Raw genomic sequence first — 15,660 nt, forward strand, 5'->3', positions numbered from 1 at the left:
AATCTTAGCTTGAATACTCCTCTCTTTATCTTGAGCATCCTTCACTAAATCAACCCCTAAAGGTTTTACATCTCCAGACTCGAGCCATCCTATGAGTGATCTACATCTCCTCCCATAAAGTGCATCAAACGGTGCCAAATCTATGCTGGAGTGATAACTGTTATTGTAAAAGAACTCGCATAATGGTAGGAACTTATCCCAATGTCCTCCAAACTCGATCATGCAGGCCCTCAACATGTCCTCTAGCACTTTGATTGTCCTCTCAGATTACCTGTCCGTCTGTGTATGGAAAGTTGTACTAAAAGTGAGTTGCATACCACAGTCTGAGATGATAGAAAAGGGACACCCCGTGCAACCTTACTATCTCTTTTGCATAAACTTTAGCCAACAGTTGAGCATTATAATCTATTCCGACCAGAATAAAATGGGTTGACTTAGTCAATCTGTCAACCACTACCCAAATAAAATCAAAGTTTCCCAAAGTCTTGGGAAGACCAACCATAAAATTTATAACTATCATTTCCCACTTCCATTCCGGAATTGACATTCTCTGAAGCAAACCTGCAGGATTTTCATGCTCATAATTTACTTGTTGGCAATTTTGAAACTTAGCCACAAACTCCGCTATATCTTTCTTCATGCTAGGCCACCAATAAAGTTGCTTCAAATCTCGGAACATCATGGTCACACCCGGAGTAATGGAATATCGCGAACCATGGGATTTTGTCGACACATTCTGAATCAAGTCATCTACTTGAGGAACACAAATCCTTCCCTTAAAACTGAGCACCCCCCCGACAACAAGAGTGGTCTCTTGTGCCTTGCCAGACACTGTCTTCTTTCTTAGCTCAGTCAAATTCTAATCCTCAAACTCTTTGGCCTTGATCTCCTCGATGAATGTGGCCCTTACTTCAATACTAGCTAACATCCTACCTTTCTGTGAGATTCCCATTTGCATGAACTTAGACTCTAAGGTCTGAATTTCCTTAACCAAAGGTCGCTTAGATGCACTCAAGCAGGCTAAACTACCAATACTTACCGCTTTCCGACTTAGCGCGTCTTCCACTACATTAGCCTTACCTGGATGATACTGACCATAATCCTTGAGTTACTCCATCTACCTTCGCTGTCTCAAATTTAGATCCTTTTGAGTGAAAACATGTTATAGACTACGATGATCAGTAAATACCTCACACTTAACACCAAAGAGGTAATGTCGCCAAATCTTAAGAGAAAACACTACCACTGCCAACTCTAAATCATGGGTTGGATAAATCGTCTCATGCACCTTTAACTACCGCGATGCCTAAGCTATGACATTCTTATCCTGCATCAACACAACACCCAAACCCAAATGTGAAGCATCATAATAAACTATAAAATCCTTACCTTCAACCGATAGTTCTAGAATAGGTGCGGTGGTAAAAAAAGTCTTGAGATTTTGAAAGCTCTTCTCACATTTTTCAGTCTATTCAAAAGGTACCTTCTTTTTGGTCAAATTTGTCAAATGTGTGGCAATAGAAGGAAAGTTTTTCACAAACCGACGATGGTAGCTAGTGATCCCCCCAAAGCTCATAACTTCAGTCACAGAGCTATGTCGAACCCAATTCTTAACAGCTTCAATCTTTTGGGGATCTACCATTACCCTTCTTTTGAAACTACATTCCCCAAAAAGGCAACTAAAGTCAACCAAAATTAACACTTAGAAAATTTCGCATACAACTTTTGTTTCCCCAGAACACCCAGAACAATACGAAGATGGTCGGCATGCTCTTCCTTACTTCTCGAATAAACAAAAATGTCATCAGTAAACACTAATACAATCGAATCAAGGAAGGGTTTGAACACACCTTTCATCAAACTCATGAAAGCTGCGGGCGCATTTGTCAACCCAAACGACATAACTAGAAACTCGTAGTGCCGATAGCAGGTTCTAAACGCCGTCTTGGGCACATCCTCAAGCCTAATCTTCAACTGATGCTAACCAAACCTTAGATATATCTTAGAGAAAATTGATGCACCTTGCAACTGGTCAGAATGGTGACCCTATTCAATTGCCGGTAATCTATACACATCATCATACTACAATCCTTTTTCTTTACAAACAAGACAGGAGAACCCCATGGGGATGCACTAGGACGGATGAAACCCTTATCAAGAAGTTCTTGGATTTGAGCCTTAAGCTATCTCAACTTTACTGAAGCCATGCGATATGGAAGGATGGAAATGGGACGAGTACTAGGTTCCAAATTAATGTCAAAATCTATATCTCTATCCGGAGACATACTAGGCAAATCAGCAGTAAACACTTCTCTAAATTCTGACGCCACATGAAGAGACTCAATAGAGGGAGACTCAACCTCAACATCCCGAATATGAGCCAAATAAGCCAAACAACCCTGCCCTACTAGTTTCCTAGCCCGAATGGAGGATATGATCTTAGATTGCTTAGGCTTGTACACCCTTTCCCACTCTAACGTTTCCCTTCATGGAATTTCTAGAGTCATAGACTTAGTATTACAATTAAACACAACATAATAAGGGGGACAACCAAGTCATGCCTAAGATTATATCAAAGTCAATCATATCCAAAATAATCAAATCAACCAAGTTTGTAAACCCATAAACAAGATAGGACAAACACGATAGACATGGGTTACTATGATAGACTCTTCAACGGGGGTGAAAACATGGATGAGGGCATCAAGTATATCACAAATCATATCAACCTTTGAGGCAAATCGCACGGACACATAAGAATACGTAGAACCCGGATCAAATAACACATTAGCCATCCGGTCACAGATAAGAATAGTACATGTGGTCACTGTGTCAGACGCCTCCGCTTCGGTCTTGCCTGAAAAGGCATAATACTGAGCCCTGTCATCATGAAGAGCGACTTTCCTACCTGATTGCTTTGTACCTCTGCTTGCGTTACCATTTCCCCGACCTCTACGGTCTCACTACTTTTCTCCTCGCCCACCTTGTGGACGTCCTTGACCATTATTACCATTGCTCGCGGGTACCACTTCTCTAGTCTGCTGCTATGCGGAATCCAACATGCGCGGATGGGGACAATCTCTCCTTATATTCCTAGATTCTCCATATTTATAACAAGTGAGATCGAAGGATAGCCTGATGCCCGTCGAAGGTGAGGCTCCCTGGCTATCCTGAATTAAATTCTGAGGTGGAGTTCCCGAGTAATTACTTGTAGAAGCGGGCATAGCGGGCTGAATTGGTCGGGCTACAAGTGTCGGCCTCCCCGAACCTCTAGAGTAAGAACCCTGAAAGTTACCTGAATCCTTGTCTTTGTTAGCCAATGCCTTAGCCTGACCGTCTCGCCTCTCCCCCTCCACTTTCTTCACAAAATATGTTACCTTATTGAATCTTTTTCCTGCAGAGGTCATATCAACAGACAATACATGCAACTCAAAATTTAGTCTTTTAATAAATAGGTCGATCCTCTCTTCCTCAGTAGTTACCAATTGCGTAGCATATCTCGACAAAACATAAAACTTAGCCTCATAAGCAGCCACAGACATACCAACTTGCTCCAAAGACATGAACTCATCCTTCTTACGATCTCTCAAAGTCTGCGGCACATACTTTTCCAAGAACAGGGCATGAAACTGGGTCCAAGTGAGTGGGGGTAAAGCGGAAGATCTGCATTCCACATAAGCTCTACACCACTTCTTAGCCTCACCTTGAAGTTGAAAGGTCACAAACTCTACCCCATATTGATGGACAGTTCCCAACTTATGAAGTCTCTCATAACAATCTAGGATGAACTCATAAGCGTCCTCACTCTCGGAACCATGGAACACAGACATTTTCAATTTCAAGAACTTAGTCAACATCTCATGCTCATTACCAGTCATAAAAGGACCCAACAAAGGACAAATGAAAGCATCAATACTTACAGTTCCACCCACCTTGGGGATAGTGGTAGTAATAGGGGGATTGGTAGGAGCTTGAGTCGCTTGAAATGAGGGAAGCACTCCAGGACCAACCAATCCTTTTAGGAACAATATAATCTATTGAGCTAACACTGGATCTAAGGGAGGAATACATGTAGTCTCAGCCTACACTTCTTCCTCTTCTCCAACATTCTTCTCATCCTCAACCTCAACATTTTCCTCTATCTCTTCATGATGCGCACAAGGATTCTTATTTCTGGGAGCATTCTCAATCGGAGGTCCATCCCTAGTAGGTGCTACCTTTCCTTGGCCTTTGCCCCTTGTTCTTCCTCTACCCCTACCTCGACCGCGACCTCTTGCTGCAAATTCCTCAGCTAGCGCATTGACGGGAGCTACGGGACTGACGCTATTGAACCTAGTGTTAACCATCTGCGGACAGAAGAGTGAAGGAAATTAGATACCAATTTGGATCACCAAATACCAATTGGAACCAAGTTATAGCACGAAAGGAGACAAAATAAACAAAGAGATTTCCTAATGTCCTATAGGCTCTTGAAGAAAAGTACAGACGTCTCCGTACTATTCTGCAAGACTCTACTAGACTCATTTTGGTACATCCAGATCAATGAACCTAGAGCTCTGATACCAACTTTATCACGACCCAGACTGTTGTGATTGACACCCACACTAACCCTCCGGTGGGAGAACCATTAATACTAATTAGCTAACCAAAGAACTAAACAACTTAATCAAAAACTATGGCATTTAAAGATCAGAAGCAGGTTTCAATGCAAGAGTCAAGTAGAGTTCCCATAAACTCCAAAAGATCTAACTAAACATTGCGGAAATTATTCCCTAGAACCTGAAAGTCAATGTACCAAAATTCTAATGAGGAACCATAAGTCTAAAGGAAATGGGTACAACCTAATTAAACATAACAAAATCTAATTAAAGTAATAGTCTAAGTTCTAATCGAAATGGAATAAACATAGCGAGAACTCATGGCAGCCTGGATGAACTGGCTCACCCTTGAATTCGATTGATCACTGATCTTTTAGACGAGGTCTGTCAGTAGCCACCTGAAGATGCCTTGTACTCAACAAAGAAATAGAAGGTGTATCAGTACATAACCACAGTGTACTGGTACGTTCACACGGCTATCCCAATAAATGAAATACATGCAAGTAACCATAACATTATAAAAAATGCATATACCGAACATATACAATATTAGTCATCATTTCAGAGTCAATGTACAATTCCACATTCTCAATAATACACATATATGCCAAGTCAATGGTCCTCTCATGGAACCCATACCCAAACTATTAGAGTACCGTTAGGTGGTACCTAATCCAAGTTAGTATTCCAAACGTGACACCCGATCCCATATATGCGCCGGAACGTGGCACTCGATCCAAGTTAGTGTGTTGGAATGTAACACCCGATCTACTCAACAAGCCACAATCACAATGTACATTCGCATAATCATATAATAAAAAGTTGATTCATTTCATACAATTCTTCATTTATACTCATTTACGATTAGTGTGATCAATAATGCAACATTCGCACACATACTGTCACACCCCTAACTAGAAAGGGGCTGACATAAAAGATATACACAAGCACCTGCTAATTATCTTTACTAATCCCATGCCAAGCTATAGATTCATAAGCAACAGAACCTATATGAAGATACATAATAAAATATAGATAACAAAAGGGCTTATTGGGCTACTTTACAACGGAAACAAAATGAAGTCTAAGAAGCCTCTAAAGAGTATACATCTGAAAATCTGATAACTAGTCGGGAGAGGGCACCGACATACCCATTCTGATATATGTTTATACGTAGCAAAATATAGGCTCTAAACATCTGATAGACTCAGGTAGAGGTGGAGCTTACCAACTGCTAAACTGGAAGTCTATAGGCTACTTAAAATGCTTGTTGTCCTGAGTACCTGAGCCTATAGTGAAATGATGCACCACAATAATAGGGACGTCAGTACATATAAAAACATGTACTGGTATGTAAAGCATACTGAATAACAAGTAGACATGTAAGAATGCTAAAATGCATCAAATATAAAGATACGCAAATCTGAGCATGTGTATGTAGGAGACATAATCCATAACTGGAATTGTGACCAACCTCAAGGGTCCTTATCTAACATTTCATGGCTTAGTCATTTATATATAGAATCCCTATAATTTTCCTAAGTGAAATCTTTACTTCATTGTATCGCTTCTTTGCTCTTTGTAAAACTAACTGTTAGGTAATCACATGATGGCCTACTGACAACGATTAGGGAACCTTGTATGGCATCTGTAACCCACTATCACGACCATGTGTGAAATCTCATAGTCTGGTAATCTGGTCTATCAAGGTATGCCCCCAGGGCTCAGGTATGGTCTGCCCGCATGCCTGTATCAGTCAGGTGAATCCATGATGGGAAATTCCAGCCGACTATATCTGAATTCTGTGCACATAGTATCGCATGTAGTAGCCCTAAAAATACCCACCCCACGTTGCAGAGTAGTCTATAATCTCAACTTCATGCAATTATTTATAATAATTAATTCATTAATCACATAGCTCGTGATAGAATTTGTGATTACTTTCTTTAGCTTGAGAATCATATATCTTGTGACCTATACACTTACAAACAGTCTGTGGCCGACTTCTTTCTTTAAATTTATGCAACCTGTACACCGCTAACTTCTAAGAGTTTCAACTGTAGACAAATATAGTTGTGTAAAATATATTGCTTCCTTGAAGTGTACTGTAACTCCATAGGTTTAAGACTCAACTTGAGAGGGTTTATAAAATAGGATAACTGTCTTTCAAGTATCATAGAATCTCTAGTGACATTTATCGGAAGAACATGCAAGTTTAGGTCGTGCCTTGAGGGCAAAAGAAGTTTTAGCTTTACATACCTTACTTCAGAACTTACTATCTTACATCGTCAAACTCCTTTGCTCACAACTTTATCTATAACATTAAACCATAAAAGGATAGTATAAGAAACTAGTCAAGAGTCACAATAAGGCCAACAACACAATAATAGTTCGCAAGCAACAATCTCAACAATTACTGTAGATGAATGTTGTATCACTACACCCTTCTCTTTCTCTACTTTCCAAGTAGGCTTATGACTTATTTACATGTTCAGTATTACTCCTCTATACTTTAACCATAAAGAACCAACCCTCTTAATCATCCACACTTAACATAAAAAGTAAAACTCATGGCCTCTGATCACCATCCCATAGATTTTTGTTAACGATGTCAAATTCCTTTATATGCTCATAATTTAAGTTGGTAGAGAAATAATTCCATAAATTAAAATAATAGGATCTCATATAACCAGCTACAACATATTCTTAGCGATTTAGGCATTTCATCAAACACTAGGTGAGCGACAAACTTTCAAGAACTATAAGAGTCGTGTTCCCTATACCTAGCCTTCCATTTTATTGTAACCATCTTACTTCCCCAATACAATACCATTGACCTCTCATTTGGTTAAAACAATAGCCAACACAACCTTCTACAAACTCCCTCCTCACCGAAACATCAACTACAATGGGTAAAACATGGACTCACGGCTTCCTATCACTGTCTCGTGAGCCCTACCTACAAATTATACTTAAAGCATCCTTGAAATAAAATTTATCAAGATAGAAAAGGAGTCATACCTATATATCCAATAAAAGCATCCTCTACCCTTTTCTATTCTCCAAGAGCAATACTTTTTCCTTCAAGAAAACATTGAGCTAAGTATATCTATAGGTCTATGGAGAGGAAGATACTTAATTTTTGAAGAAACCAACTTACCTTAAGATTTGGCGGATTGAAGATGAGAAAATCTTGAAGAAATAACTTGAAACTAGTCCTTACACATTCTTGAGTATATGAAAAAGTATATCCCAAACTTCTAATATAAGAACAACAAGTTTGGCCGACTTTCTCTAAAGTGCCACATGTCCCGCAGTGATTGGGCAGTGCACGCGTTTGTCGTAGAATGAACATAACTTTTTACTCTGCTATTGTTTTAATGAGCGGTTTGTTTTGTTGGAAACTAGACTCAAATACCTTTAATTGTATAGGTTGTAGGCCCTCTAAATCGTTATTTATTAGGATATATGCTTGTTCAAATCCACTGAGAAATGAGATCATTTGTAATATTCCTCCAAAATGAACCTTTAAACTTGAATCTTTTCTTTAATGATCTCTTTGGCCAAATTTTTTTGTTTAACCCTTCTAATGACTCAATATAAGGGTTACATGGTACTCTTAACCATTTTCAATGATATACTTCCCCCGATATCATATCTATGCATTGGTGTTTACGAGTTGCAAATGTATTTTAAGTTACGGGTTATTACATTATCCCCCCTTTGGATCATTCATCCTCGAATGAAGGCAGGTCGTTAAGGTGATTCAAACTCTCTTATTTTTAAAAAAATGGGCAAAGTTTCCTTTGTAAACATGCCTATATAAAACCTGTCAGCTAACCAAAATACACACATAATACTTCACAAAGCATCACCACGTAATAATATGCAACCGATATTCACTAGGCTCTTTTGGCCTTATACGAATGGAAACTACACTAACTAATATAAAATACCGTATACTGTGGATGTTTCAACTCTGAGGAACACCTGAACATAAAACATATAATATAGCAGTACTACAAAGTACGGGCAAAACTGATACTGAAATGAGAGGAGTTATGACTTTAAGAACCTTTGTGTGGCTACTGAAATAAGTGGGGATACTTGACCCTCATGTTGGTCTCTACTTCCCATGTGGCTTCTTCTATATTCTGATTTCTCCAAAGTACCTTGACTGATGCTACGTGTTAATTTGTCCTCAACATCCTAGCCCGTTGGTCTAATATTGTCACTGGTACTTCCTCATAGGATAAGTGTTCTGAGAGTCCCATACCTTTTATGGGAATAACCTGTGTAGGATATCCCAAACATTTGCGTAACATCGACACATGGAAGACCGAGTGTACTGCAACTAACTCTCGAGGCAAATCAACCTCATAGGATACCTGGCCAACTCTGCGTATAACTTTATATGGCCCAATATACCTGGGGATCAACTTACCTTTCCTCCCAAATCTCATAATGCCCTTCATAGGGGATACCTTCAAGAATACCCAGTCATCAACCTGGAACTCTATGTCTCTACGGTGTACGTATGTATATGATTTTTATCAGATCTGAGCTGTTTTCAGTCGCTCTTTTATCAACTTTACTTTTTCAATGGCTTGGTGAACAAGGTTTGGTCCTAATATTTGAGTTTCCCCTACTTCAAACCAACCAATAGGCGATCTGCACCGACGCCCATAGAGGGATTCAAATGGAGCCATGCCAATGCTGGAATGATAACTATTATTGTAGGCAAATTCTATCAAGGGCATATGATCCTCCCAATTGCCTTTAAAGTCTAAAACACATGCTCTCAACATATCTTCGAGTGTTTGAATAGTGCGTTCGGCTTGACAGTCTGTTTGCGGGTTAAATGCAGTGCTAAGGGCCTAAACTCTTCTAGAATGATCTCCAGAAATGTGCCGTAAACTGGGCACCCCTTTATGAAATAATGGATAGTAGAGTCCCATGCATGCGAATAACTTCCCTTACATATAACTTGGCATATTCTTCTGCTTTGGTGCTGGATTTAACTGGCAAAAAGTGGGCTAATTTCGTAAACCGATCAATGATCACCCAAATGGAATCATGTCTCTTAAAAGAGAAAGGCTAACTTGTAATGAAATCCGTATTAATAGCCTTCCATTTCCATATTAGAATGTCCATAGTCTGTGCTAGGCCACCGGGCATCTGATGTTCTGCTTTAACTTGTTGGCAATTGGAGCATTATGCCACATATTTTGAAATATTCCTTTTCATGTCATTCCACCAGTAGACCTCCTTAAGGTCATGATACATCTTTGTGGTGCCTAGATGAATTGAGTATCGGGAACAATGTGCTTTATCCATGATTTTTTGCCTTAACCCATCTATATTTGGAACACATAGTCTGCCTTGGCATCTCAAGGTGCCATCTTCTGATAAATCGAATGCACTAATTCGGTGCTCACGAATCCCTTCTCGATACTATAGAAATATTGGGTCGTCATACTATTTTTGTTTCACCAATGCCACTAATGCTGATTTGGCAGTATTCTGTACGACTACGCCTTCATCTTCGGTTTTAGAAGTCGGACTCCTAGGCTGGCTAATTTGTGAACATCTCATACTACTTCATATTGTACACATGGTAAATGTACTAGACTTCCCATAGATAGTCGACTAAGAGCATCTATTATCACGTTAGCTTTACTTGGGTGGTAGAGAATGTTCACATCATAGTCCTTCAACAACTCTAGCCACCTTCTCTGCCTGATATTCAAATCTTTTTTCTTGAAAAGATATTGGAGACTTTTATGATCTATAAATATATCAACATGTATGTCACGCCCCGAGCATACACCATGGACGTGGCCGGCTCCCAAAGACCATTGTTGGCCCCAAGCGAACCCTTGGCCTGGCTTACTTGACTTAGTGGAAGACTTAATCTAAACAAAAATAAGTTCATATAATAAACTGGAATGTTATAAAGGAACATTCAACTGTCTATTAAGGCAAACTCAAGTCTCAACATGGAATAACGACGATGAAAAGACTAAAAACTAACATCTGACTATTTATGAAGCTTCTACTAACAACTGAGATGGATGTTGGGACAGACCCCACAACATCCTAATAAACTAAACTAGAAAGCAATGAAATGGATCCTTCGGAAAGTAAGGAGGCTCACCAACAGACTCTGGACTGCTCACTGGATCAACGACACGTCGGGATGCCGATCCTATTTACCTGTGTCTGCATCATAATATGATGCAAGACAACTGACATCACTACATTGAATGTACGAGTATGTGAGTTGGAATGCTAAAATAACAAAGGCTATAAAGAATCTGAGAGAAACTGAAGAACTTACCTGGCTCAACTCGACTCAACATGACCGAACTCATTTCAATATAAAGCAGTTTAAAAGCAAGTGCAATATAAAGAAAAGTTGTTTAAAAACATGATATCAACTCTGTGTGTATGCAAGATACAATTAACTCTGAGATGTATTTAAAATACAATAAACTGATGTATATAAAAAATACAATAACTTATGTGGGAGTTTCTTTAACCAACAACCATCACTTAAGAGCTATAGTGATGATACAACAATCTTCCTCACGCTGCCAGTGCATCCTATACTTGGCCAAAGGTATAGGACCTTAACTGGCTAATGGATCCACTAGTCTATTTCGAAAAGGGTTCATCTAAAAAGTATGACCCTTTTCTACCCATGATGGCTACATGGTTTAAAGGGGCTGATAGTTGTATGAACTCTTTGGTGCTCAATACTACTCCCAAAAATATACTAGCTCTTTATGTTTAAAAACATACATCTTCTGTGATTTGAGATTAGTGCTCAAAAACTTATCTCAAAGCCTATCTTGGAAAATCTCTATTTCCCTGCTTGCTTCATTTAGAAAGCTATTACTCTTTTCTGAAAACTAACCGAAGGCTCTTTGGAAATCTCAGTTTCCATTCTTATTTAAATGTGAAAAACATTTAAAATCTCTTTAGGAATACTTAGTCCCCCTATACTTTTGAAGAAATGAACTTCAAACTTTACCTTTTACTCTTTGCTTAACTTCAAACTTAAGTCTTAAAACAAGTTAAAACGTTTGTCAAAGACTTATGAAAACTTGAAATGAACTTCTCTTACTTGACTTTTGACTTTGATCTTAACTCTTGCTTGAATTGACTCTTAACTGATTCTTGAATTGAATTATGGATTCAAGAATTATGATTTGTGTTTGGAAAGATCTCTTGATGTTTAGGAATGATTTCGAATAGCTAAACTTGAGAAAAGTTACGAAATCACCGTCTTGGAACATGTCCGCGATGCAGAGGTGTTTTAAATAATTACTCACGAAATTAAATTTTGAGACAGAGGAGTCTGCGTCCTTTCCGCGTCGCAGAGCAGATTTTTGTTCACTGTGGGAACAAGTCTGCGACGCGGACTTGTTTCATGAACCTTACTCGACTTTTTCCTTCTTCATTTTTCAGCCTCAACCCACCTAAATTCGATTATCTTCCTCAAATTCGTTTTAGATCCTGATACCCAGTGTATGTACTCAAGAACCTAACTCAAAGTAACTCTGAAACACAACGTAAAGATCTGGGAAACTCCACAATTCAACCCAATTCAAGAACAACATTCAAATTTAAGAATTCATGTCAAGAACATTAACTTTCAAACTCTTTTAGGATGAATTGCGCTGAAACTTAACATGTTTGGCGTGTGGGTCAATGAACCCAATGCTATGAGAGACTCACATACCTTGTAGGATCAATTCTTTGGCGAATCCACAACCAAAATCGATCGTTCTTGGCGAATCTTGCTTTTCCTCTTCTCCTTTCTCTCGTGTTCTTTCTCCAAAAGCCCTAACTCTATTTCTCAGAAGAGTAAACTGAACTAACTCAGTCTTGAACCCACTTAATTTACTAAAACGGATTTAATTAATTGGGTAAGGAAAAGACCAAACTACCTCTTTTTAAATTCCGGATTGGGCATTTCTTTATTCGGACATGCGAATTTCCAATGGACATAATTCACTCATATCAACTCGGAATCGTGCAAACTCGACGGCTTTGGAAATATAAATCCAAGAGCTTTCCAACCATATCTGGAACTACACCTAACTCATCCTGAGCTAGGAGTTATGATCGATTGAAGTTGACCAAAATCTCAACTTTACATTACTTAAAAATTTCCAGATTTCCTTTTACTTTCAAAAAATGATTATTTCAAGTTCTTAACTTCTTTATAGCTATTTCAAGTTGCGAGATGTTACAATGTACCCCATACAAATAGTGTTGCCAAATCTTAAGCGCAAACAACACTGCAGCAAGCTCCCAATCATGAGTGGGGTAGTTTTGTTCGCGTTTCTTCAATTGTCGAGAAGCGTATGCTATCACCTTCCCTTGCTGCTTTAAGACACACCCTAGGCCAATGCCTGAAGCATCACAATAAACTACATACCCTTATGTACCCTATGGTAAGGACAATACTGGCGCCTTAGTCAATCTATCTTTCAGCTTTTGGAAGCTTTTCTCACACGCATCGGACCACTGGAACTTCACTGCCTTCTGTGTCAACTTGGTCAATGGTGCAGAAATAGAGGATAAGCCCTGCGGTAATATCCAGCAAGTCCCAAGAAACTACACACCTCCGTTGGAATAGTAGGTCGAGTCCAACTCTTTACAACCTCAATATTTTGGAAGTCTACTCTAATGCCTTCACCAGAGACCACATGGTCATGAAAAGCCACAGAGTTCATCCAGATTTCACATTTAGAGAACTTAGCATATAGTTGGTGCTCTTTGAGTGTTTGTAGGACAACTCTCAGGTGATTTGCATGTTCTCTGGCATCACGTGAATTTATCAAGATGTCATCTATAAATACAATCACATACACATCAAGAAAGGGTTTGAAAACCATATTCATTATATCCATAAAGGATGCTGGAGCATTTCTTAGTCCAAATGACATGACAAGGAACTCAAAATGTCCAAATCTCATTCGGAAGGCTGTTTTGGGAATATCTACTTCTCGATTATTCAACTGATAATATTCAGATCTCAAGTCAATCTTTGTAAAGCATTTAGCTCCTTGCAATTGATCAAATAAATCATCTATCCTTGGAATGGGGTATTTGTTCTTTATCGTCACTTTATTAAGCTGTCTGTAATCTATACACATCTGTATCGTGCCATCCTTCTTGCGTACAAATAGTACTGGAGCACCTCAAGGCGATATGCTAGGGCGAATGAAACCTTTGTCAAGCAAATCTTTCAGCTGCTCCTTTAGCTCTTTCAATTCTCTTGGCGCCATTCTATAAGGCAGAATGGATATAGGCTGGGTACTGGGATCTACGTCAATACCAAAATCAATCTCTCTAATTGGAGGTAGTACAGGAAGGTCGTCAAGAAACACATCTGGATATTCATTCACAATGAGCACAGATTGAAGAGTCACCATCTGTTTTTTCAGCTGGAAGGGCTCTTACATGGACAAGGTGATATAAAAACCCTTTTTCTATAAACTTTTGTTCCTTAAGATAGGAAATAAACCTTCCTCTAGGCATCATAGCATTACCATTCCACTCTTGGACTGGCTCACCTGGGAAATGGAATCGAGCAACTTTGGCTCGACAATCAACCGTTGCATAACAAGACGACAACCAATCCATGCCCATAATGATATCAAAATCAACCATTTCTAGCTCTATCAAATTTGCCAATGTGTCACAAACATATATTGTTACTAGGCACCCGTAATAGACCCTTCTAGCAATAATAGATTCTCTTACCGGATTCGATACTGGAAATGGCTCATGTAATAACTTTGGATCTACTCCAAATTTCATAGCAACAAATGGACTAACATATGATAGGGTATCCCCTGGGTATATCAATGCATATACATCATAAGAGAAAATAGATAAGGTACTTGTAACCACATCTGGGGATGCCTCTGAATCATGATGACCTGCTAGTACATATATCCGATTTGGGCTAGCTCCATAGCCAGATCTTCTACCCCTGCCTGTACCTCTCCCTGCTGGTGGTTGAGGGCAACGTGATGAAAAAGACACTGATGATGAGGATGCTTCTGCAGAACTAGTATATTGTGGCCTATCACCTCTGCCCTCAACTCGAAACTTGGGACTATCACGTATCTTATGACCCTCAACTGCACACCCATAAAAAGTGGTAGATCCGGATCGACACTCTCCTAAGTGAGATCGGCCACAGTGCCTGCAAGTAGGTCGAGGCAGTAGTCCTCGACTAGAACCTCTCTAATAGTGGGGATTAGGTTCCCTCGAGGTCTGAGTCTGCTCCTGCCTGGGTCTCGATGACTAAGCTGGGGCACTAGCAATAGAGCGATCTAGTAATTGAGCCTGTCTAGGCGGACCTCAACTGGAGTAAGCTCTAGCATCTCCCTGAAATATTTCAACACTTCTAGCCGTCTTATTTTGTTCTCTTTCTCTCTCAGCCCTACAATTTTGTAAATGGTCTTCTGTTTGTTGAGCGTGTGCCATAAGTCTTGTAATATCCATATCTAGATTAATGCAACAACGGTGCAAGAACCAATCAAATGATCCCCAAGTCGACCAATGAAGCAATGCATCCTTGCATTTTAGGTGCTAACCATCTTAGGAGCAAATCTAGCCAACTGAGTGAATCGCATGCTATACTCCCTGACGCTAAGGTTATTCTGTCGAAAGTTTAAAATTTATCAACCCTTGTTTCCTAAGCTCTAGTGGAAAAAAGTGCTCCATTAAGGCCCTAGAGAACTCCTTCCAAACTGCTGGAGGAGCATTTTGTCCCCTAGAGTCCACCCATATCTCGTACCAAGCAATGGCGACATCTTTCAGCTGTTAGGAGGCTAATTCAACTGCCTCAGTCTCAGAGATATGCATAACCCTAAGAATTTTGTTGATCTCATCTATAAATCAATGTGGTTCCTCTGTCACCCTAGATCGTGTGAACACTGGGGATTCATATGGAGGAAATCACGTACTTTTGATCCAGCTGCCTCTTTCCAAACCGTACTAGGTGCAACTGCATTTTGTCTTTGGACTTGAGCAG

Source organism: Solanum verrucosum, unplaced genomic scaffold (assembly GCF_900185275.1).
Source record: "Solanum verrucosum unplaced genomic scaffold, falcon-dt-bn FXZP01000112.1, whole genome shotgun sequence".
Lineage (NCBI taxonomy): Eukaryota > Viridiplantae > Streptophyta > Magnoliopsida > Solanales > Solanaceae > Solanum > Solanum verrucosum.